The sequence below is a fragment of the Eublepharis macularius genome, chromosome 1, assembly GCF_028583425.1.
Source record: "Eublepharis macularius isolate TG4126 chromosome 1, MPM_Emac_v1.0, whole genome shotgun sequence".
NCBI classification, from domain to species: Eukaryota; Metazoa; Chordata; class Lepidosauria; order Squamata; family Eublepharidae; genus Eublepharis; species Eublepharis macularius.
The window spans coordinates 81491009-81515020 of record NC_072790.1 but is presented as its reverse complement, the minus strand read 5'-3'; positions in this window follow the sequence as shown (position 1 = coordinate 81515020).

The following is a 24012-nucleotide window of genomic DNA, read 5'->3' as shown; positions in this document are numbered from 1 at the left end:
CAAAGGCAGACAGGGACACTGGAACTTTTGGGTAAGGTACTGAGGAAAGGACAACGTTCACTCCATCCTCTTTTGTTTTGTGGCATCTGAATAGTAGTGAATTAGTTGGAGGGTGAAGTAACCGAGTGTTTGTGCTAGTGGACACAGAGTAAAGGAATTTTGCTAAAAGGACTGTCATACCTTATCCATTTTGGGTTAACAATTTTGTCCCATTGGCGCTACGCTAATTGCCAAGAGGGTCCATAGGGTTAGCTTCTATCTAGTGGAGAACAACCCTGCAGAACTAGTACAGACCCTGCAGACCTAATATCCAATTATTTACAAATATGCACTGGGAGCATACAGGCACCCAGAGAGGCTTTAAAATAGCATCAGCTCTGCAAAAAGCAACCCATACTCCCTTAGTGCTCCCTAGGCAGCTACAAAAATAAACTTATGTCTGCTTTGCATGCTACTTTCCAGTGGCTAATTGTTTCTCTCCAGCTCTTACCCAAACAAGCAGAACTTACCATAGCTGCCAATTGCCATCAAAAGTTATTGAAGACGAATCTTCTAGAAAGTGAATGCCAGTTGAGGACATCACTTTGACTATTAGCTAAAACAGAGACTAAAACGATTACCTCCTCTCCTACCACTCAGTATAGCACTTTACCTGGAAGGGGGTGGGGGTTGAACATTGGAAGCCATCAAGAAATTTTTAATATTGCCTCATTAACTCCAGTTAGAATGCCATCTAATGGGAATGTCTGCACAGGGATCTTCTGTACTCTGAATCCAGCATTTTATGGTGTACAGCTCTGCACACGGTTGCTGTTATGGTTGCTAACAGGCCTGGAGAAAAACATCTTGCCCCTTTAATAGAGGCCTACGATGTGAGAGTGGGCAGCTGAAGATTTCATGGCATGGAGGTAAATAACCTCATATATAACATCCTATTAAGGATCTATTAAAGGAACAGGACATTTTTTCTCCAGGCTGTTAGCAACCTTAGATACTGCACAGCTTCAGAACTGATTATTTATATGAACTGCACTATCCCTGCACAAACTGGGATACTTTCATTTGTAAGGTGGACAGCAGACTGGATTGGGCTGGGCGCTATATAGCTCTCAGGTACGTGAAATAACCACACTTAAGGTTGCCTGTCTCTTTAACAAAGGTTTACTATGCTGTTGAAGCTTTTCATGGTATGAAGTTAAATAATAACACCTGATAATAGCAGTAGATCAAACTGATATTAAAGGGACTGCTAGAAGGGGCAGTTTAAAAATTGGCACCCGTAAGCACACTTAAAACGGGAGGTAGAGCCATGTGTAGGACCTTAAGGTAGCACATCTCACAAGGCAAGAGAGAGCGGGTTTCCACAAAGACTACAGAATGTTTTGTTTTTTTTAAAGGAAGGTATGGGAAGCGCGGGTGTACCACAGAGGGAGTTAGGGAACAGTAGAATTAACACAGCAGAAGAATAGACTGGGCCATGGTTACATTGATTTAAAACAGTAGGTATGAGCACAGCCTTGAGCTCCTGGAAATGTGTGTGATCAGCATACAAGATTAGAACATGGAGATGCTGCATCCATCTTGACATTAATGTGTCAATTTCAGTTGAGTGCAAAGCTTGCTCAACTATTATTAGAGTCATTTTATTACAGCAATTTCTGTGACGTTCTCTGCAGGCTCATGAGCAATTTCCATGACAGACGGTGCAAATAATGTTGAGGAGCAGCACATGCTAACTTATTTCTTTTCTCCCATTTTCCATTGCTTATGGAGAACAAGAATGAAAGACTCCAGAGAGTTCTCCGCCTTGTTTTGGAACTTGGACAGAGTGATTTTATGAAGTATTTAAAAAAGCAGAAATAATTATGTTTTCAAAGATTAAATTATAATAACAAGAGCAAAGTGCATTCATTTCTTTGTGGCAAGCTCTGCCTGCAGCAGTTCTGCAAATTTTAGATAAACCCAGCAGACTCTTCAAAAAAAATCATTTGGAGGTTAATCAAAATCTCTTGCACCACAATAAAATTATCTTGCAGCTGGAACCAGAGGACTATATTCATATTTACTAACAGCAACGGGTATATTTTACATGAAATGGAAAAATGTAATAGGATTTTCTAAATAGGCAATTAAAGCATAATCATAGATAGGAAGGGAAATAACATAGCACATCTCATAACCCTACATGTTTGTATCTTTGCTACTTTCAGTGTATAATGTTAGTAAAAAGGAGGCTAACACAATTCGGTTTCTCTGGCCTGGTAAAGCTATCTACTATGCTCAAACAGACAGCCTCTAAAATATGAAATACAGAGAAGAGAAAAATAAAATTATAGGATTAACTGGATACTTCTGTAAAATATACATAATGCTTAGAGAATAACATGTACTTCCTAGCAGCACACAACATAATATCATTGGATTATTAGCTTGCTTCTCTGAAATCAAGAGCAGTCAACTTCATGTATCATTTGCAGTTGCCCAAAAAATGATATTCAAGGTCTACGACTGAATTCTTGCTGACTTCAGGGACTGGAAGTGTGTCATAAATAAGTGAAAATAAATGACTTTGGCAATAACTATGACCTACTATAGGAGGGGTCCCCAACCTTTTTGAGCAGGTAGGCAGCTTTGGAATTCTGCCACAGGTTGGTGAATACAACCACAAATTGGCTGCCATGGGTGGTGGAGCCAACCACAAAATGTCAAGGAGTGAGGTTATACATAACTCCAATAGTAACGGCAACATTTCTTTAAAAACCTCTGTTTAACAGGATACCTTTTAAAATGAACATATTGTTTATAAATATGTTCTTACATACGCACATCTTACCTTCAGTCACACAGTGAAGATCCTTGAGCTGTGCTGTCAGCTGCTGCCAAAGTAATGTTTTTTAAAAAAAAAATCTGCCCAGCCAATCAGATCCCCAATGGGCGAAGCCTTGCTCACTTCCTAAAATCACTCGGTGGACACCAGGGAAAGTGTTGGCTAGAATGATGGTGCCTATGGGCCCCATGTTAGGGACTCCTGTACTATAGTTTAGGAACCTGGAAGCCAAGCAGAAATAGAGTTGAGACGCTAAAGCACCCAGCAGCTGGGTTCACATTCCGAGCGGATTGTTATCAGACAGTTCAGGTTCCCCATGGCCAGCTCAAGCCTATTTGCTAGGCTGCTTTCCATGCATATAGTCACCCACAGCACATATTAACCTACTGCAGCCACTGATACAAACTCCCTATATTCTACTGCCAAATATTTAAATGAGGAACAAACAAATCAATTGTATAGAAGTAAACTCTGTGTGGGTTTTTTTTTTTTGTCTTACCATTTGGTGTTCATTTATGGCTGTTTTGATCTGCATTGCAACCGTTCCCCTTATGCATATTTTCCTATGGGCTCACAAGAAATGTAGTTTTTCCACTACGTTTTCTCACAATAATATGCATTATGTACGTGTTCTTTTGCATATCAAGCACCGATCCATATGCAAAAGAACCTCCTCAGGATACGGTGAAGCCTCCCTCCATTAGCATTCCACACCCTGGGAAACTCTTACAGGATGACTCAGCTCAACCCCACCCCTCCTGAGTAGATATAAATGACCTGCCAACATCTTCTCCACACTGTGACACTGAGAGATCTCTGTCTTTTGGTGCTACACCTCTGAAGATGCGAGTCACAGATGCTGGCGAAACGTCAGGAACTACAATGCCAAGACCACGGCTATACAGCCCGGAAAATCCACAACCACCATGAAGAAAGGAGCTTTGACTCTCAAAAGCTCATACCCTGGAAATCTTGTTAGTCTCTAAGGTGCTACTGGATTCAAATCCTAATGTTAGCTTTGTGTCACCCTTGACAAATTTATTGTAGCCTGAGCGTCATGGCTAGCACCTGTTTCATCAGTTGCATGAAATGAATCCTCAGTCAGTAGAGAGCTACACACATGCCAATAGAGGGGAGAAATTGTAAACAATGAGGTGAAAATGCCATAAAATGCTACAAATATGGTTTATGACATTTCTGTGGAAAACTCAAATGTACAAAAAAAGCAGAGTGACTATTTCTACAGCCACTACAGTGTCTATTGAACCCCAGGCTATTGTCCTAATTCAGCAAATTATTTATGCTACAATAGATGTGTTAGTATTTGAGGTGCCACAAAACTCCTGTTTATATGTTGAAGGTTTACTAAGAATAGAATGGATAAACTTGGCTTGTAGCTAAGGTTGCCAACCTCCATGTGGGGCCTGCATTTCTCCTGAAATGTCCACTGACCTCCAGACTACAGAGATCAATTCTGTTGGAGAAAATGGCAGCTTCAGAGAGTGGACTCTCTGGCTTCACATTCCTGCTGAGTTACCTCCCCTCCTTTTACCCTTCACAGACTCCACCTCAAAATCTCCAGGCGTCTAGCCCAGAGTTGGCAACCTGACCTGGAGCAGTGCTGTCTCAAGCTCTGTCTTGCATTTTCCTTCCTTATGAATTATGAAATAAATACAGGCAGAACTGTGACATGAATCTGAGCTCTCTATAAGCTCTGACATCAAACTAGAACAGGAAATATGGTACATTAAATTATACTGTGTTTCACTCATGGCAACAACAACACCTCTGTCTTGTGAGATCACTTCACTCAGTCAGTTCTGAATTTCATCAATAGCTCAGCAGTTATTTCGGCAGATGAAATTGTGCTAAGATTATCTGTGTGTTTATATAAGTATCTTATAAGATACAGTCCAAGGTTTTTTTTAAAAATGCCAGTTACTATCCAGAATTGTACAAAAAATGACAACATTACTTTCCATTACTTCAGAAAATGCCCATAATGTCACATTTTCTAGAAAGAAATATAAGGGGGGGGGGGGGGAAGAGGATACAATACAAACATAGAGCATTGTGGGCCTTGCAAGTGATAAGGAAAATAAGCTGTATAATTTCAGACAGAGAAAGGAATTAAGAAAATGAAAGCACGTTGCATCCTGATAAAAGCATGATGATAAAATAGAAATGAAAAGATTTCTTTTCTTTAGTTAACTGAGATAAAAGTTGGCTTTAGCTCACAAAACAGATTTTCCCTCTAAGACGTGGAGCAAAGAACATTATCCCCAAAATACACTGAACAATATTTGAAATTCATCCTGGTTACTATTGTAGCCTCAGGGCAAACATATATTTCAAACCCGTGGGACTTCAGCAAGCCGGTAAATGTGACATAATAACCCTACTGGTAAGGGAATCTTGTTGATATTTATTGTCATGTGTCTGTCTGGCTTGATCGCTATGAATGGGTGGTCAAAGCCTTTGACCAACTAATGTTAATAAATATGGATGATCCCTTGAATGTGTAATTCGCCTAGAAGAGTAGAATCTGCTAAAAGCTGTACAGATGTTTATGAGAGAAAACAGTCTGGAGGCAGATGCAGAGAGAGAGAGCATATTGAGAACTAGCTGTAGATGGTTAACTGGGGTACAACTTTGAGGGAGGATTTAATGTGCACCATAGCTATATCTGTTTGCTGCTTCCATTATGTTCTGCTTGTATATTTGTAAACAACACCATTCAATTTTATAGATATCTCATCCAAAGGAAACTAACAGTGCAATCCTAAGTAGAGTTACTCCAGTCTAAGCCATTGATTTTAATGGCCTTAGACTGGAGTAATTCCTCTTAGGATTCCTGTCAGGCTATGGATGACAGGGTATGGTAGACAGATCCCTGGACCATTGCAGCAAGACACAGGTTCTTGGTTAAATGGTTTTTATTCAGAAATCAGATCATTTCCATATATATGTCCATAGGACTACTCAGAAGCAAGGTAGCATCTAAGCAGCAAGAGTAAAAGTTGATAGGAATGACATCATGTGAAAGATACTTCTCTTTTAACATTCAAGTCTGCTTTTTTTCCCCCTCCCAATCATAAACAACATTTTGGCACTTTTCTTGTGTGAGAACATTTCACATATTTGTAATACCGAGTTGTGTCACTAGGAAGCAAGACATAGCAAAGTCTGAGAGGGAGTACACGGTCAAAAACACTGGAAGCTGCTACAATCTATTAGATAAACACCTGTGAAAGCCTGTGAAAGAAATAGTTATGGCATTGGTAAAATGACATCGAGTTACAGCAGGATACATTGGTTCAGCACAAAAGGATCATTAAAATTAGCATGGATGGGGCTCAGACATGACATTTCCACTGTAAGTTTAGTAGAGTTGCCCCTGGCATTTCACAAATTTACTCTCCTTAGGGATTCCACTTTTCTTTCCCTTTGTGTCCTCTCCTCCTTTTTCTGAGGGCCTATTCGTTTCTGTATCTAGTTGTATTTGTTCCTATATCTAGTTATATTTGCAGATGGTGACTGTACCACTATTGCTCACTATATTCATTCTTGGTCCTTTGCCTCCAAGCTTGTTACCCATGGCAGCATCTCCTTTCCTTTGTGTGGGGAGTGGGGGTCAGTTGCTGGGCATGCAAATAGTCTTAAACTGAGAGTGAGGAAAGAATGGCTGTGATGTTAAGCATCAGTTTTTACCATAAGCAGAAGAAAGGAGTGAATCTATATTGCCATTATTTTTTAAAAGCCATCAAAAAAGTCCCTTGTGTTGGGGAAAGTGAATGGTAGGTGCTAGGAGATATGTAAGGAAAAAGAGGTAGAAACGGTTGAAAAATCTGCACTCTCTGTCTACACAGTGGGTTTGAAGAAGGCTTGGAGAACAGCATGCTGAAGACAGGCAAAGGACAATCAGAGAATGATTATGGAACTACATCATGTGGAGGGTCAAAAAATCTCCACTCCTCTTTGTTTGCAAAACCAAACCAAAAACTCTATGCAAAAGTAGATTATTATTAGCAAAACCAGTAAGTACTCAAATTGTACTCAGTTCAGCAGGGCTGGCCCAGTCAATGAACCTCAAGTACGATAAAAGCAGAGATCTTTCCTCCTTCCTTGAGGAAAGTGCATACTATGCACTTCCTCCACTATACCTGATTACAGTTTTGGCCTCTGGCTGGTGTCAGCATTTAAAACAACATCTCTTCTTGGCACCTGCTGAGCAGGTAAACAAAACCTTGAGAGCTAGATGTGCTGGTTAGAGAGTGTGTGGAGGTGTTGCAACCTGCCTGCCAGCTGCCTGGGCTGAATTTACACTGACACTGTTTGGACTGTGCAATTAATCACAGAACAAAGGGGCTGGCTTTGCAGCTGCTAAGGAAATGTATACTGTACTTTTCCCTTTGCTTTGTGACTATTTTTATTTTAAGCATTGTCTGTTCAAATCGAGAACTGCTCAAACTGACCCAAGTAGCAATAGCCAACATTTCACTATGGAAAGACAGGGGGAGAAGGTTCTGCCAGCTAACAGATTTTGTTGGTGTAATTATTTCGGAGGTGTTAATGTATCCAAATTATCTAGCAGTGTTATTCAAAGTGAGGTGTCCTTTGCCAAAGCAAATATCCAAATTATATGTGCTTAACAAATCTTTATTGTGCTCTCAGAATTACAAAAATGATCATAATTTCCATAAATTATTCAGAATGGAATCTTGATGTGTGTGCAGAATATTGGAATATTTAGGCAACCATAGAGTTGGTGAAGGGCAAGGGAAAAAAGAGGTGTGATTAGAATGGTCAAAGTCTGTTTAACTTTTAACTGAAAGAAGTGAACAATGTGTTACCGAACTATTAGAGGCATGTTAGACCTTCTTAGGTGGGTAAAGAATAAAAGATCTGGTGGAAGGATTCAAGAGGACCTTGGAACAAGGGAAAGGTACAATGCATTGTATAGGCAGAAAAGCTCATTACTGACTAATGAGAACTCTATTTAAGATGCTCTTTGGCCAGGCAGATTCTTTACCGCAGACTTACTGGCTACCAATACAAGCATTGCTATCATTTTTACACACAATATATGTAAAGGCCCTTTGAATCACTTGCACTGCTTTGTGGTGGCCATCCTCTTTGGCATGCACTGTAAGTAAAACCCCAGTACAAGATAGTCCCTGGGGGATTCCGCATGATCGATTTTGATCGGACTTTCTGAGCAGTCGTGCTGCCGTGGAGTCGTACGAATCCACCACTCCCCAATTCCACATTAAGGCTTTTGTTTAGCATTGCCATTTCATTTCATCATGCTCAAAGTCCATTGTGCGGAATTTGCCAGTATAAAAATTGATTCCTCATTGCTTTTCCCAGGGGAAGTGTCGACAGACATGCATGTTCTTCATTTTTTTTACTCCCCCCCCCCAAAACGTTGCTACATATAAACATTGCATCAAACAAACACATCTGATAGGTCAGAGCATTTCCCACCAATATTGTGGAATGAGTATTGGTTATTGACATTTGGAGGGAAAATTGTTACCGATGACCCCGCTTTCCCTGTGCCTCAGAAGCTGTCAGCTGTCAGCAGGGCCGGCACGCCCATTGAGGCCAGGTAGGAGGTGGCCTCAGGCGCGGGGTGCCGGGGGGGTGCCGGAGGAGGCGCGGGAGCGCGCCCCACGAAGCAGCAGCCTCCTATCCCTCCCGCCCCGCACCTCTGCCAGCACAAGCCCCCGGCCGGGTGCAGCCACCGCGGGCAGGCATCTGCAGCGGCGTAGGCAACCAAGCAGGAGAGCTCGGAGGTCACCCACCACAGCAATCAGGCTGCCGCTGGCGCACACAGTCCATGATGACATCATGCGTGACATCATCACGCAGACTGGAGCGCGCACGCGGGGAGGGCGCCCGGCCGGCTGCGAGTGTCGCAAACCCTTGCGCCGCCCCTGGCTGTCAGCGAGCAACAAGTAACAAATCTGGCACGTTGAAAAACGGACCGTTATTGGTCAGCTGTCGTTACATGACACAGGATATGTTTCTGCATAGACTTGTAGAAACGTTGCAATGTTTTTAATAAAAAAATTTTTAAAAAAACAAGAGGGGAAGGGAAAGGTAGTGGGTGTGACTTAGAAAACATGATTGGCCAATCAAATTAAGTTGATTCGAAGGGCGAGAGAAAAGGGCAAGGGTGGGGAGAACATCGGATAAAGAGTTCCGCATGATTAAAATCCCTAATCTGCTGCGCATGGACAAATAAGTCGGGGGAAAGCAGGATGGGAAAAAAACGGACAAAACCTGCAGTGACTTCGAAGCTGCTGCTAGGATTGCTTTCCCATGTGTGGAAACACAAAGAAAAATCGAGGTCATTTGGAAGCTGAACAGCAGAAAACCACTAGTGTGGAATCACCCCCTCTTGAATGTATATGCAATTCACCCATTTCTTAACTTTGTCTTTAAGGCATAGTTTTAACAGATTAATTTATATGTGAGCTGTGCCATTTTATTCTCTGTGCCCTTTCAAAGTTTCTCATTAAGAACAAAAACCCCAGTGTTCCTACACATACATAAAATAGGGCAGCAGACCAAAAGCCAGGATAGAATGCATCCCTGACACTGTTTTTCTAAGTGCAAAGAAATTGTGTTTGGATGGAGATTATTCAGCCAACACGCATGAGTTGGTATAGTCCAGATAAATCTGGAAACTTGCAGCAACCCCAAAGCAGCGGCAGACTGGTTCTTTAACTTATTGGGAAAGTTCCTAATGGGCTCCTGTCAGCCAGAAGCAAGCTTGCTATCGTGAGCCTATACCCACTGTCATAATCACTGTGGGCTAGGGTTGCCAGCCTCCAGGTGAGGACAGGAGCTCTCTCAGAATTATAACAGATCTCCAAACAAGATCAGTTCCCCTGGAAAAAATGGCTGCTTTGAAGAATGGACTCTATGGCATTATAACTTGCTGAGCTCCCTCCCCTCCCCTAACCCTGCCATCTCCAGGTTCTACCTCCAAAATCTCCAGGAATTTCCCCACTTGGAGTTGACAACTCTTTGGGTCCAAGTCAAGCAGGCCCTGCAGAGCCACTTCACTCAAGTTGTTTCAGAGCTGTTTAAATGTCCCAGTCAACCCCTGAAAGTAAGGCAGGCATGGGTATCGGCCTGTGTTTATGCCATAGCTGTGCCTCTACACTCAGAATCTCTAGATGAGACATCTTACACGAGGAAGGATGCTCTAGTGAAGAGAGACACAATGTTAGCTGGAAAACATAGGAGACAGAGCAGAAGGCTTCGTCACCTTCACCTCTCTTCAAAGAGCCTGGAGATCACTCCTGGGAGGGTTTGTTAATTTCCCCCTTCCCCCTTCTCCTTCCTGAAGGCTATGTTAATTTCACCTCCCATGTTGAGGAGGCAAAGAAGAAATAAACAAACCCTCTGAGGAGCAATATCCTGGCTCTTTGATAAGAGGTGAAAGTGAGGAAGCCTTCTGCTCTGTCTCCTAGGTTTCCCGGCTAACATTGCATCTCTCTTCACTAGAGCATCCTTCCTCGTGTAAGATGTCTCGTCTATAGAGACTCTCACACGAGTAGGATCAAGTGAAAGATCTTATACTTGTTCTCCCATTGTGAATACACATGCACTGCTAGGGAGACACACAGAAAGTAAGTCACTTGAGCGTGCCAGTGTAAGACATCTTGTGTAGAGAGACTCTAAACTCTCTTGATGTCTGCAATGCCAGTACTCCTATTACTGCACAGCTTGGGGCACCTCAACACACAACATGAGTTATTTACATATTAAAACATGGGGTTAGCTTCACCACCAACCACCCTTTGTGCAAATGGAAAGACACTTCTGCGCACACAAAAGGGGGACAATTTCTTCCACCCTACCCTTCCTGCAGCATGCCTGGACTCACATCATTTGTAAAGGTCACCCAGAATCTCTGGTTTCTCAGGGTCATGGTGAACTGCAGCAAATATCCATTTCATGAGTGGCATTCTATGAGTGGAGTTCTGTATGGCTTCAGTCTGTAGAACAAAGAGCAGTCTAGGCAGCGAAGGTTTCATATGTGCAAAATACAATGAATTAAACACGAACTGATTTAATGTTTGAAAACAGTCTAGGCTGCAATTCTTAAACAGAAAGTCTATAGGGTTTGCTTCTGAGTAAGCATATTGGGCATCACTTCAGTTATTTAATGGTCTAATCACAAAACTGTAACCACTTTAGATAATACACATAGTACCAAGTTAACAGCTATAGCAATTCATTAAACTCGCTGCCATTTGCAGGCTATTAATCTCAACTGCTAGTTGCATTAGGTGAAGTGTAAGCAGTCAGCCCGGCCTCCGTCATCTTTAATAGCCATTTTAACATGGCTGCTTCTGATATAAAATCACCAGGCCTCTGGATTTAAAATGGCAGCTTGTATTGCAGCCAGAGGACCTCCAGCTAACAGTTGCTGAGTCCCACCCGGATCTGGGCATGAATAGAATGCCGCATAGGAATGCAGAGAGATTCGTGGTGATTAGTTTTGCAGTCACCCCATCCCCTAAGGAATCCAGTGCAACAAAGGTCTCGCAGAGTCATCCCCACTTAACACATTCCTTTCCCTCCTCCCGTGATGAGATCTCCTGTCCTTGATTGAGGAGCTAATCAAATGGCATTCATAAGCATTTACAGTTTGTTCCTGGAAAGGTACATTCCCCAACTAAATTCATCAACTTAGCTCCAGTGGACTTCATTAACAAACTGCCCTGTTGTGCAAATTTTGCATTCTCTTTCACACGCCCCAGCAGTTACCAGTCAAGGTAATCAAGCCTTTTGTTAACCCCAGGAACTGACCCGAGTCTCAGGGCACATTTTACTCTATAAGAGTAGTGCCCATTCAAATTGTGCGTGCTTCCTGGCTGCTCCCTTAGGGTCGCTTCCCTAAGCCTCTCTCTCTCCATACACGCTTATCAGATCCAAAGCACTGTTCCCTTGAGGTTTGCCCTCTTTCTCTCCTGGACGAGAACACTGGCGTTTGAAGCTCTCCCTCCACAGACCTCCCTGTTCTCTGGATAGGTAATTATCATCTTTCAATCCCTCAAATCTATTCCACCTTCACCACTCCTTTTCCTAGGCCTCTTTGTTTGCATGCAATCCTGTGGGTATGCATTTGCCCCTCGAATAAAACAATTATCCTTTAATTACGAACACCAGCTTTGTGTGTATATCCTTGGGAAAGGACTCCGTAAATTATTGGTGAGAAAGATCCTTGCATAGTTGTCTTCCTTGCCCCACTCTATTTACTCACAAGGAGACCACTCCAGGTAACAGAAGAACTTCTGTTCTCAGGAGTGTGCCCATTAAAGATCATTGCACACATTCTTTCAAGGGCAAGGACTGGGAAAGACATCAGAGAAAGTAAAGAAGTAATGTTGGGAAAAGCACTCATCTGTGGATGACAATTTGTTCCTGTTCATTCTTTTTTCCCCCATGAGAGTTCATTTAACATCTTAAAGACAATAGTTTTATTGTCATTATACTCAGAGCATACAGAGCATGGGTTTCTGCATCAGGAAAAGAACCTCAGTTCATTCTTTTCCAAAGGTTTATGAGCATATTAAAATATTATTGTGAAATGTGAATTCTAATTGTCCACTGGTGAAATCCTGAGCTCTGTATAGTCATTGAGTTTTTCAAGAAGATACCACAGTCATGAACAAAACAGATATAGGCCCTAATCATTAACAGGATATCTATATCAATTACTAAATGTCTCCAGGGAAGCCACACCTAATGTAAATTGGACCTTGTATAACAGGGTGTGAAAAGGGATGTAAGAAGAGAATCTAGAATGCTTCCTACATCTTACACTGACACTCTAAAAACAAAGTACAAAGCTGAAGCATGCTTGTTTACTTTGCACTCTTTTCTTTTAAAATAAATCAGACTATTCTTCAAAAAAATAGAATTCTTTTTTTTTTAGGTCATCCAAATACTTCTCCCCTCTTCTCATTTTTTAGCTTTTCCAACATGAAGTATTGTGCAAGTGGGTCCTCTTCTGCTTTTCCTAACATAAATTACAGTTTGATAAAAAGAAGAAGTTTGCTCTCTAGTGGCTGAATTAAAAATAGCCCCAGAAAATAATCCATTCTGTTTTTAGAAAGTTTGACTTTTAAAATTGTTTTTAAAATTTAAAATTGTTTTTCTTAAAATTGAAACTTTTCTTCAAATAGCCCCAATTCTCTGTTCCCAGCCACTCATTTAGATTTAAAAGTTGCTGACTGTCCTGTTCTAATCACACAGAGAATCACAGCATCGGGGAATCCCAAGGCTCATCTAGTCCAACCACCTTCCTAATATACAAGCTCCAAGTTCCTCCTAATATACAAATTAAACTTGATTTTCTGTGAACTGAACCTATTAATTCCTAGTCTTTCACACAGAATGAAAAAGAAAGCAAGACACTGCAACTTTCTGACCGACAGCTCTTCAGATACCTGAAGACTGCTATAATTTCTTCCCTTAATTGTCTTATTTAAACTGAACATCCCAAATTCTTCCAACCCAGCAGGATTTTGTTCCAAGGACTCTCCACATACTCACTGCTCTCCTCTGAACCTGTCAATATCATTTTTTAAGAGTGACACTCAGAACTGAACACAGGACTCCCCAGGAGATCTAGCTAGTGCAAATTAGAAAGGCGCTATTACTTCTTGTTACTTGGAAACTACATTTCAGTTGATATATCCCAAAACTGCATTAGCCCTTTTCATGGCTTCATATATTGGTGACTCATGTCATGTTCTGTGAGTGATTCATTACGTTAACCGTATCTTTTTTTTACTTGTACTGCTACCCAACCAGGTGTTTCCATTTTATACATTTGATTTTCCCCTGCCTAAATGCAAAACCTTAAATTTATGTCTGCTCATGCTATTCTTCCCAGTACAATTTGTCGATCCATTAATGTCTGGCTGAATTTTATCTCCTCCCTCTAAAGTGTTAACTGTCAAATCTACTTCTCAACTAAGCTGTAGAGTGTGGATCAAAAAATCCACACAATGGGGTCAGGGACAAAGAGGGAGTATTTTTCTACAAACCAGAGGACAATCCCAGGTTTGTTCAAACATCTGAAACCTTTTTTAAAAATACATTGGAGGATTAAAAACCTCCAAAATAACAAGAGATGTATGCCCATTGAGATCTTGTGAGACTATGCGGTAAGATCTCACTGGCTATTCTGGGGGTAGTAGGCAACCACAACAATATTGTCAAGCCTTTCACGCTTTGTTTCTGTCAGTAAAAGGTGGGAGGCGGGGACTGAAAGGATAAAAGATGGGAGGGAAGTAAGGAAGCAGGGAAACAGGAAAGAAGAACAAAAAGATAACTTGGAGGATTGAAGAGAAGCAGCTGGGGGAGGGGAAAAGGGAACACTGAAGATGGGGGCAGATTAAAACAGGTTCATTGGCAGGTGAGTGGGAGGGAGAGATGAAAGCAGAGGAAAAGAAATAGTGAGATACAGTGGAGAAATTAAACATACACACCCTACTTGTTCCTCCCAATTTTGTATCTTCTGCAAACTTCATAAGAATTCCCTTCACATTTTCATTAAAATCATTATAAAGACGTTAAACAATACTGCCCCAGGATAGAGACTTGAAAACTTTTTGCAGTTTGATGATGAAGAGCTGTTAATAAACACTTTTAAGTATGGGTCTTCAACCAACTATACTTCTAGCAACTGTAATTTCATTTACTCCATTTTTGATCAGTTTGCCAATCAGTACATCATGAAGAACATTGTCAAACATTTTACTTGAAAACTGAATTTAAATTAATAACATGAATAGAAATAAATGGGTTTGGTGTTTATTGGATGAAAAGAAGCTACACAGTCAGTCCTGGGAAGGTGACAAAGAGAGTTGTTTCAGTTAAGAGTTAAAGCCTTATATACTCAACATATTCAGGGAGAAGTAAGCACGTATAGAGGAGGAGCAGGAATAGGTATACATGACCTAACTAACTTGCATCACATAATGCTTAAATGTGTACAAACAGTACATGCATAGGGTCCATCTGAGAAATTCTATTTTTAGTATTCCCAGTCATAGGGACAGAACATATGCATATACAGTTTGTACATTATAGGCACTGTGCTCATGTTATGGCAACCATGTATAGGCGGGGATGGAGCCAGCACATTTGGTTGCAAGTGGCGGGGGGTTCAAGCTTGTTCCTGCTCCCCCTTTATGTGTATTGACCTCTACCTGGATTTGTTGAGTGAATAAGGCTTCTGTGGCAGCTGGATCAAAAAGAGATTGGGGAGGAGGAGAATAGCTGATGAGAACAGGGCTAACTTTCCTGAAACACACAAAGTAAAATCTTTGGTTAGAAAAGTTATGAACAATATGATAGAATTATATGTACAACATTGCCAGAGGTAGGGGAAAATGTATTACATCTATTTCATTTTAAGAAAATATTGTCCTCAATTGCTTTATAGTTTTCATATCTGTAGAGGAAAAGACTTAAGGTTTTTTTACTGTTATATACCTGCGTGACTATATATTTTTATTAATTTACTTAAAACATTTTGATGCCATCTTTCTACCCAATTCAGGATCCCCAACGTGATGAACATTAAAACATTACAAACTTTAAAAAGCATTTACATTTCAAATGTATCCAATATTTAAAACAAAACATAAGTATATAAAAAACATAGAAAGAAGAGGGCTAATAAAAGCTAGTGAGGGGGAAAGAAGTTTTCACTTGCTAGTAAACATTTGGTTACTTGAGACTGAAACTGAGTAGAGTTCTTTGAGTCTAACCTGTCTTTAAGAAGTTATTGAACTTCTTGGTAAGAATGAACAACTTTTTTACTAAATAAAGGTGTAGGTTACATTGTTGTAGGAGCGGAGACTAAAATAAGGTGGTTCTTCTGATAAAGGGTCAGAGGCAGCAGTAAACGTGTTAGGTGAAAACAGTAGACCTACAAGATAGGAAATGGTAAGATCCCCACAGCTCATAGGACCTGCAGCACTATCCAGACATCTCTAAGCTCAAGTGAACTGCTGCACTTGTAAAAGGGCCTCTCCCCAGCTTCCTCACTGTCACAGAGGTATCTCTTCCACAAGGGCATGTGTGCTACCAGAACCTCAGGCGTAATTTAAACAAGATGCTGATGAGGCAGTAACACTTACTCCTGGGGCTTTGCACTCACACAGTGTCTCATTAATTAGTACACCAGAGGCCCACAGCCCAGGTGGGTGTTACATTGGCATGCTAATTAAACATGCATAGCTGCTTTGCATAGGTAGCAGCCCAATTTAAATGAGACATTTTGCGAGTGCAAAATAACATGGGTGAGTTTTTTGTTTCATGAGTCCCACTCCCAACATCTCATTTAAAACCAAGCTGTTGTCATCAGAACTGAGAAAGGAATTGTTCAGTTGGTTTGGTTGGCTAGACATTCAATACCTGCTGACCATTTCACCATGGCTGTGAGGGCTTGGTCATGAGACTTAGGCAGAACAAGCTGAAGCCAAAGCCAGATATTACAACTCCCCTGCAAACATGTGTGTTCAGACTGACGAGGGAATTAGCTTATGTTTGTACAGGGAGTGGAAACAGAGGTGGCTATAAGTACCTATGTGTAGAGTGTTACAGCAGGAAAAGGACAAGTAGAAACAGGTTTAACAAGAAATATGGGGTTTATTGAGTGATTTAGTACGATATTGGGGGCAACTTATCCTAACCTATTCAATAAATACTAAATCAAAGCAAATTGCACAGTTCCTTATGCTAAACAAATACTACATCATGGCACAGACAAATAGCACATTTCCTAATAACACTCAGAAATTGTGTTGGTTGGAAAACATCAATGTTCTAGAGGGGCTGGATCCACTTGAAGGAGATGGAGCGGAATTTGCATTTTCAGAGCAGATTAAGAACTTGGGGGAACTCATGGACCTGGTGTTGCTGTCTGAACATCAGATTGGGGTAGTGGCTAAGGATGCATTCCATTATCTACATCTGGCTCACCAACTGATCTGGTCACGTTGATCCCCCTACTTTCATAATCTCATGATTGTAACTCTAGGCTGCTCTTGAATATAACCCAGAAACATCAGCTGGTTCAGAATGCAACAGCCCAATTATTGTCAGGGGCTAGTTGGTGGGAATTATATTTAGGAGGCAGTACAAGACCATTTTATTTGCCAGAATGTTTAATGTGATATAAAGTGCCAGGGTTTATCTGGGGTTCAGTCTGATGTTTTTAAATTGTAGTGTTTTTAATTATGATTAGCAAGTTGCCTTAAGCCACAAGGAAAGGCATGATATACTTTAATAATGGATGGATGGATGGATGGAGCTTTCGTGCAGTGTGCCATTGAATGGCTGCCTTGTAGACACATCCAGGCATATTTTTCTTATTCTCCATCCTCCAAAACACATGCTGTAGATCCTTGTCTGCTTTCTCTCCACACCAATATGTGGATCATGAAATATAATCATAATCTTGTAGCAATATTGGGTATAAAACATTTTTCCTCAGTTTAGGCCACTAATCCTATGAATGGGAGCATTTTATAGCCTCATAGAATCAATCAGCCAGAATTTTACTGGGCCAGTTAAAATTGCATTCTCCTCTTTATTTGCCAAAACAGAATCATGCAGAGAAAATGTGCATTTGGGATGTTCATTGTTCTACTATCTATAAGAAGCCAGATGGATGAGAGAATTAAACAAAATAAGGTAGCCTTCAGACAGTGCACTCTGTATATGGACAGAAGCACTATGTTCTAATACTTAAAATCAGAAACTTGTTTTTCTGAAAAGAAAGGGACTCTGTACCAGTGTTAGCGGTCAGAACCGCCCCCATAATATTAGAAGGCCTATGGTTATGGATATGCCATAAACCTTTTCTCTGAATGTGCTTCCAGCACTAAAACTATTGCCCAAGCTAGCAGAAAAAATGGAAACTGCTGCCTAAGCAGGAAGCCAGATCCTGACCGGGAGATGGAACGTGCAAACATGGGGAGAAACAGGAGAGGCTAGCTCGACCCCCCTCCCTAGCTCAGGAGGCATGCTAAGGATCTGACCTGATACAATAGGGCCTTCCCAGAGTTCCTGAATTAATCAACACAACCCACTTTGTTGATCTCGCCTTAACCATTTTTCTATTCTTAAGTAGTTCAGAGGACTGCTAGCCTCACCCATCCGCCTTGCAGGTCGTTAATCATAATTTGATAATTTTAGTTTCACCTAGGAAGACTTAATAAAACCTTTCTATTTCTTTGTTGCACCCTGGAGATGGTTTACCAGCTCATTGTCCCATTTTGGGAACAGTTTGCCAGCTCTTTGTCTCACCCTGGAGACACCTTTGCAATCCTTTGTCCCACCCCGGGCCGACTACTCACGCCTTTGTTTCTGGGGTAGAAGATGCAATCTTGCCCCAAGGTAGGATCCATGGTATAAGATAGGCTGCCCCTCAGCCCCAAACTGTGTGCATGCTCAAATCCAGCATTCTGCCCTCAAACTCTTTTCGAGCCCTCCTGCCTTGAAGTGCAGGCCACTCATTGCTCCCTCTCTCGGATGTCTGGTTGGTAACTATCCCCTGACTTTTACTCCTTTTCCTAGTTAGCCTTGAATGTGTGTTGTGTAGGGTTGCCAGGTCCCTTTACCCTCTGGGTGAGAGGTGGGAGCCAAATCGGGCCACTGTGGAGCATGGGAGCGCTGCCAGAGTGGCGTGATAGGCCCTGGAGTGCTCCTGTGGTCCACAGCAGTCAGATTCAGCCTGAATCGGACTGGATTCAGGCTAAATCAGGCTGCTGTGGAGTGCAGGAGCACTGCTTAAGTGGCGTGCTGGGCCCTGGAGTGCTGCTTCACTCTGCAGTGTGGCAAATATGGCCTGTTATGGGCCAAATTGCACCCATTTTGGGCTGAAATCAGCCTACTGCAGAACACGGGAGTGTGCTGCACTACTCAGGACTGAGAGCACAACCCATAAGGTGCGTTCCCCCACCTTTTCCCCTGCTGGTCATGGATCCCCGCCCCCAGTGGGGGACTTGCAACCCTAGTGTTGTGTGTTGTGTGAATGTGTTGTGTGCTTCTGATTTTTGTTATTTTTAATAAAGATTCCCTGTTTGTTTGAAATATGTCTGTTAATTGAAAGGAGATGTGTAGTTGGGACAATCCCCATATACATAGACTAAAAGATCCCTAAGACACCCCTCCTTTTGCTAATTCTCCTTGCTGCTCATTCCCTCCAACTCGCAAGGAGACCCTTTTGGGTAACACCTGCACAGGGCAGCTAAAGCTGAGAGTTCAATATTTTTGAAAACCAGATCTGACAACTTTGCTCACAGACCAAGCCATCAAGTCCAAAGGACTTACACTAATATGAGAATTCTGTGAGAAAGCAAGTCAGAGGAGCGGGGTGACCAGAGACTTTTGACCTTTTGTTTCAATTCATTGCCCCTCCAGCATTAGAGATGGGTTCAGTTGCAGGCCATACTTTCTAGTTTATTGCTTTCGATTACAGCAGATATTGCAAGATGAGATGAATTGAGAGCAAAGCAGGTGATATAATGGGGGTTAGCAGAGGTACAGCAAAGAGTCAGACTTTTAACAGTAACAATTGTAGGTGGGGGGGCAAGCCTCATCATATCTTCCCCTCCTTATTCTTTCATTTCTTTAAAATGGAAAATGCTCCAGCATTTAGCAGCAAAGCTTAAAAAACAGAATGAAGCTGGTGATATTTCAAAGGCCCATTCACTTGCAAAGTTTATTCCCGAATGCAATCATTACCCTGGAACAACACATTTTAATTAATCTTCTTTAATTAAGTGAATGTGCTTCTTTGTAGAGCAGCTAACGGGGGTGTGGGGAAATCTGAATTCCAACATGTGGTGGTTAGTCAATCAGAATCAGGCTGGAAGACTAAATCAATGTCCACCGAAATCAATGGGAGAATTTCCATTAAATCTGATTAAAGCTTGTTCCACAATGAACCGAAAGGCATGGTACCGAAAGGCACAGTTCTAAACTTTTGTCAAGGGGATAGCACATGGGATAGAATTACATCTAAGTCCACTTCAGTACAACTGCTCACTGCAAATGCTTCTACAGCCAGCCACATATTTTGGCAGCTAACTAGTTGTCCTGAACCAACACAACACACATTGATGTGATACATCTGGAGTGAGATCCCTTTCACTGCAGATGCTGACGACTGAACCTTGGGCCTTTCTGCATGCTGATAGGGTTGCCAGACCTGATCTGACCTGGCACCCACTGGGATACCAGGTGGGGGACATGGGGGGCAGCTGTCGGTGACATCAGTCCTGTCTAGGAATCACTGGAACCATAGTTTCCACCAATTCCTTGACATTATTTTTCTCCTGCCACTGCTCTGAGAAGCAGCAAGAAATGAGTGTTAGGGGTAGGGCATCCTCACCCTCAAAAGGGCACTGTCGTGCCTCAGGTGGGGTGAGCCATCTTACGCTGCCACAACTCTGGGATTTAGGGTCCCTTGGGAAGGCCCAGAGTACCCTCCCAACCCTTCTGACCTCCATAGCTCGGCCAATAAACAGGCGTGAGGACCCGGCAGAGTAACAACAAACAAAAGGGTTTATTTACAAGGAGGTCAGTTAATCAAACAACAAGCAAGCAAGGTGCCTTAGCAACAATAGATGGGTGAAAGTAAAATAAACAAAAGGCCCTAGTGCAACTGAACTCACTGTCCCTCTCTCTGCCAGGCCTGTCTTCTCACCCTACCTGGATGAGGGCCTCTCCCACTAGCAGAAACCTCCTCTGGCCTGCTCCCTGGGAGAAAGAATGCAGACTTTTTCTCTCCCAGACTTATATAGCACTAGCTGCCGCCACCCCCACCCCCCACCCCGTGTTCTGATTGGCCAAAAAAAAGCATGAAAACAGCCCAGGGGCTCCTGGGAATTGTAGGCAGGCCTACTCCCACTGCTAACAGGCTTCTGAGGCTTTGCTAGGCCTTCCTGGCACAGCCGGATCATGACAGGCACTGACAACCATATGCATGCAAGGCACACACTCCACCACTGGACCTTTGATGGGATAGTAGCCAACCTGGCAGTCGTATCCCCTCCTTTGGCATTGTGCCACTCCAGCTACATAGTGAAATGACAAGGGGGATGAACCAGTGGAGCAGCAGAGCAGCCAGGTTGGTCACTCTTCCATCAAAGGCCCGTAGCTTAATGGTAGAGTATAAACCTTCCATGTGGAAGGTCCAAGGTTCAGCATCTTCAGTTAATGGATAGCAGAGCTGGGAAAGTCCTTTGCTTAAGACCTTAGAGAACCTCTCTCAGTCAAAGTAATAATAATAATATTAACAACAACTGTGGTTATATAGCACTCTTCTAGACAGATGAGTGCCCCACTCAGAGCAGTGGACAAAGTCAATGTCCCTACAGCTGGGGCGCTAGGGCTGAGAGGACTGGCTTACTCAAGGCCTCTTGCTGAGCTCGTGGCAGTCATGGGATTTGAACCAGAAAAATGCTCATTCCCATGCCAACCACTTAACCACTACACTAGAACATCCTCTCAGGATTTCTCTCTTCCATATATCATTGTCTGCAAAAAAAATCTCAGTGTAAAAAGCTACCATGTATAAAATAAAGCAAGCATGGACAGAGTGAGTAAGCCACAAAAAAAAAGCGACTCTGTACGGAGAATTATTGGTCCATTGAGCTCACTACTAATTGCCTTTGCCTGGCAGGTTCTCAGAAGTGCCAGCATTATAGACCTCCACTGTGCATTATAGTTAATGGTCTACAGACCCCTAGGTGAGCTCAGATAGAAAGGGGCCAGGGAAGCTGCTCTTAGAGACGACAGGGAGGAATTTTGCTACAGTGTGCCCATTTACTTGAGTTGGACCTGTGGGTCAGGCTCTGTACGGCTCCATTCCTTCTGCACTTTGCTATGAACAGCCTCCACCAGGGTAAGGACTTTAACCTGTATTCTCTTGGTTCTACAACAGTGTTCTCAATCATTGTCCTTTTGCCTTAGATCAGAGGTTATCAGCCTTGCTCTTATTTTATCCTTCAGTGACTGGGCCACTTTGTCCTTATTGCAGATTAACTAGCCCCTTTGGTTTCTATTTTAAAAACTTCCCATAGAACCTTCAAATTGTTTTTTTTTTTAACTGACAATATATGGCCTTACGGGAAAATGCAGAACCTGATTGGGAAACTGTTCTGGGATAATGATTCATCACTTCACAAGAAATAAGGAAGTTATGTTGCTATGTTTCTGCTATTGTTTGTAAAACCTTCCTTGACCTAGCACAGGAATATTTTAAAAGTTATCACATTACTTGAATTCCAGGTCAATGATTCCATTTCCTGCAACAGTTAAGGAAACCTTTAATGGCAATGTCCATCTAGTATGGATATGCTTGTTCAATCTTGTTGCAGATATGTCCTGGAGACAATTTATTTTGTATTAAATTACGCAGAATAAATATTTTGAGAAAATCCATGCTAGAGTGCTCCAATTTAAACCCTAAATTAAATAGCAAAATCCTATTAGTGCAGATATATACTCTTAATGGAAATATGGCAGTTATTATGGGCCCTAGAAAATCTTGAGCTGGTCACTAGAATATACCAGGAATACATAGGATTGGATACACTAGTTGTTTGCTGCACACTGGCATGTAGCTTTCACTCATTTCCCTTTCACTGATTTCCCTTTTCACTGCAGACTTCTACGTGACTTCTAATCTGTTCCTTCTAATCTCCAGTCTCTTGTGAACAGCATTGAGGTAGGGAATCACCCGTCTTTGGCTGGTGGAAGTTCCTGAGGTCAGTGAAAAACAATCACTGATCCAACCCATAGCTAAATCAGTAGCAGCAACCTGCTTAGGCATTCCCATGTCTTTCCAGAACTGGATATATAAGTCCTTCCCAAAAAAAACTTGTTCTGGGAGCCAGCACTTGTTCTGCCAAACTGGAATAAAGCCCATGTTTTCCTTCGCTGTACAAGTAAAGAGTCTGAGAAAACTGAGAAGGAGCAGAAATGTACAAAAGGTTCACTGGCAGAAAGTTGTTCACTTTCCACTTGCCAGTAGAAGCATCCCCATCCTTAGATCTACTTTTCTTGGTATAGCAAGATTCGAGTCCTTACCTGACAAAGGGAACTTTGAAAGATCATATCCTGGAAATCTAATTGGTTCTTAAGGTGCTGGTGAACTCAAATGTTGCTCTTCTGCTATAGAGCAACAAAACTACCTACCTGAAACATTTATTGTGATATATAAATTACTTCCCCAATAGCATTTCCTCTGTTATAAGTAAGAAATTAGAAACCTAGTATAAGGGATGTAAGTGATGAGTTCCCTGTGGATCCATTCTTACCCCCTTTTGCTCAGAGGTACAACCTCCCTCGTCTGTTCTTTCAGTTTCCAGAAAAAGCTGATTGTGAAGAGGGCTAGTACACCATCAGCAGCAGTGTTTCAAATTGTAAAAGGTTTTTGGGGAAAAAGGTGCAAAACGAATATTAAACCAGATGGACATTTTCCCTTTATTTGTATTTTTTAAAAATTATCCCACTTTTCCAAAAAAAAGATCATGGTTAGTGGACAACCTTTTATCTGGAAGGCTTTGTCAATGTTACCTCCCCATCAGGGATGAGAAGATAAAATTAACAAACCCTCTGAGGAGCCACCTCCACCGGCTCTGTGTTTTTAATCTACTCCTCCCAGCTAACATTGCATCTCCCTACACTTGAGCATCCCCATGTAAGATGTCTTGTGTGAAGACACTCCCAGACTGTGGTGGAACTTGGTAGCAGGCCGAAGAAAGTGCTCAAACTGCCTGAACATGCAGATAAAGTGCAAGATGACAACACAAAGGATATGCTGGAATTACATCTCCTTTTCTGGAACAATGGTCTGATTATTTTTCAGGTGACAGTTAAACTAGAAAGAAATTACACAACTGCTATTGAAATATATTTCCCAATGAAGTCTCTCTGAGATAAGCTGTTACAAAGAAAGGAAAATGCATTCTTTACAAATGCAAAGTTTTTAAAAAACTCTTTCTTCTTCAGAAGCTGCAGCAGCAAGATTTTCACATATTTTTAAATTGTGCAGTTGCATACCTAGAAAGATGGTTCATCTTTTCAATAGAAGATTGGCTCTTTTCTCTTCAGCCACTACCAGTTCT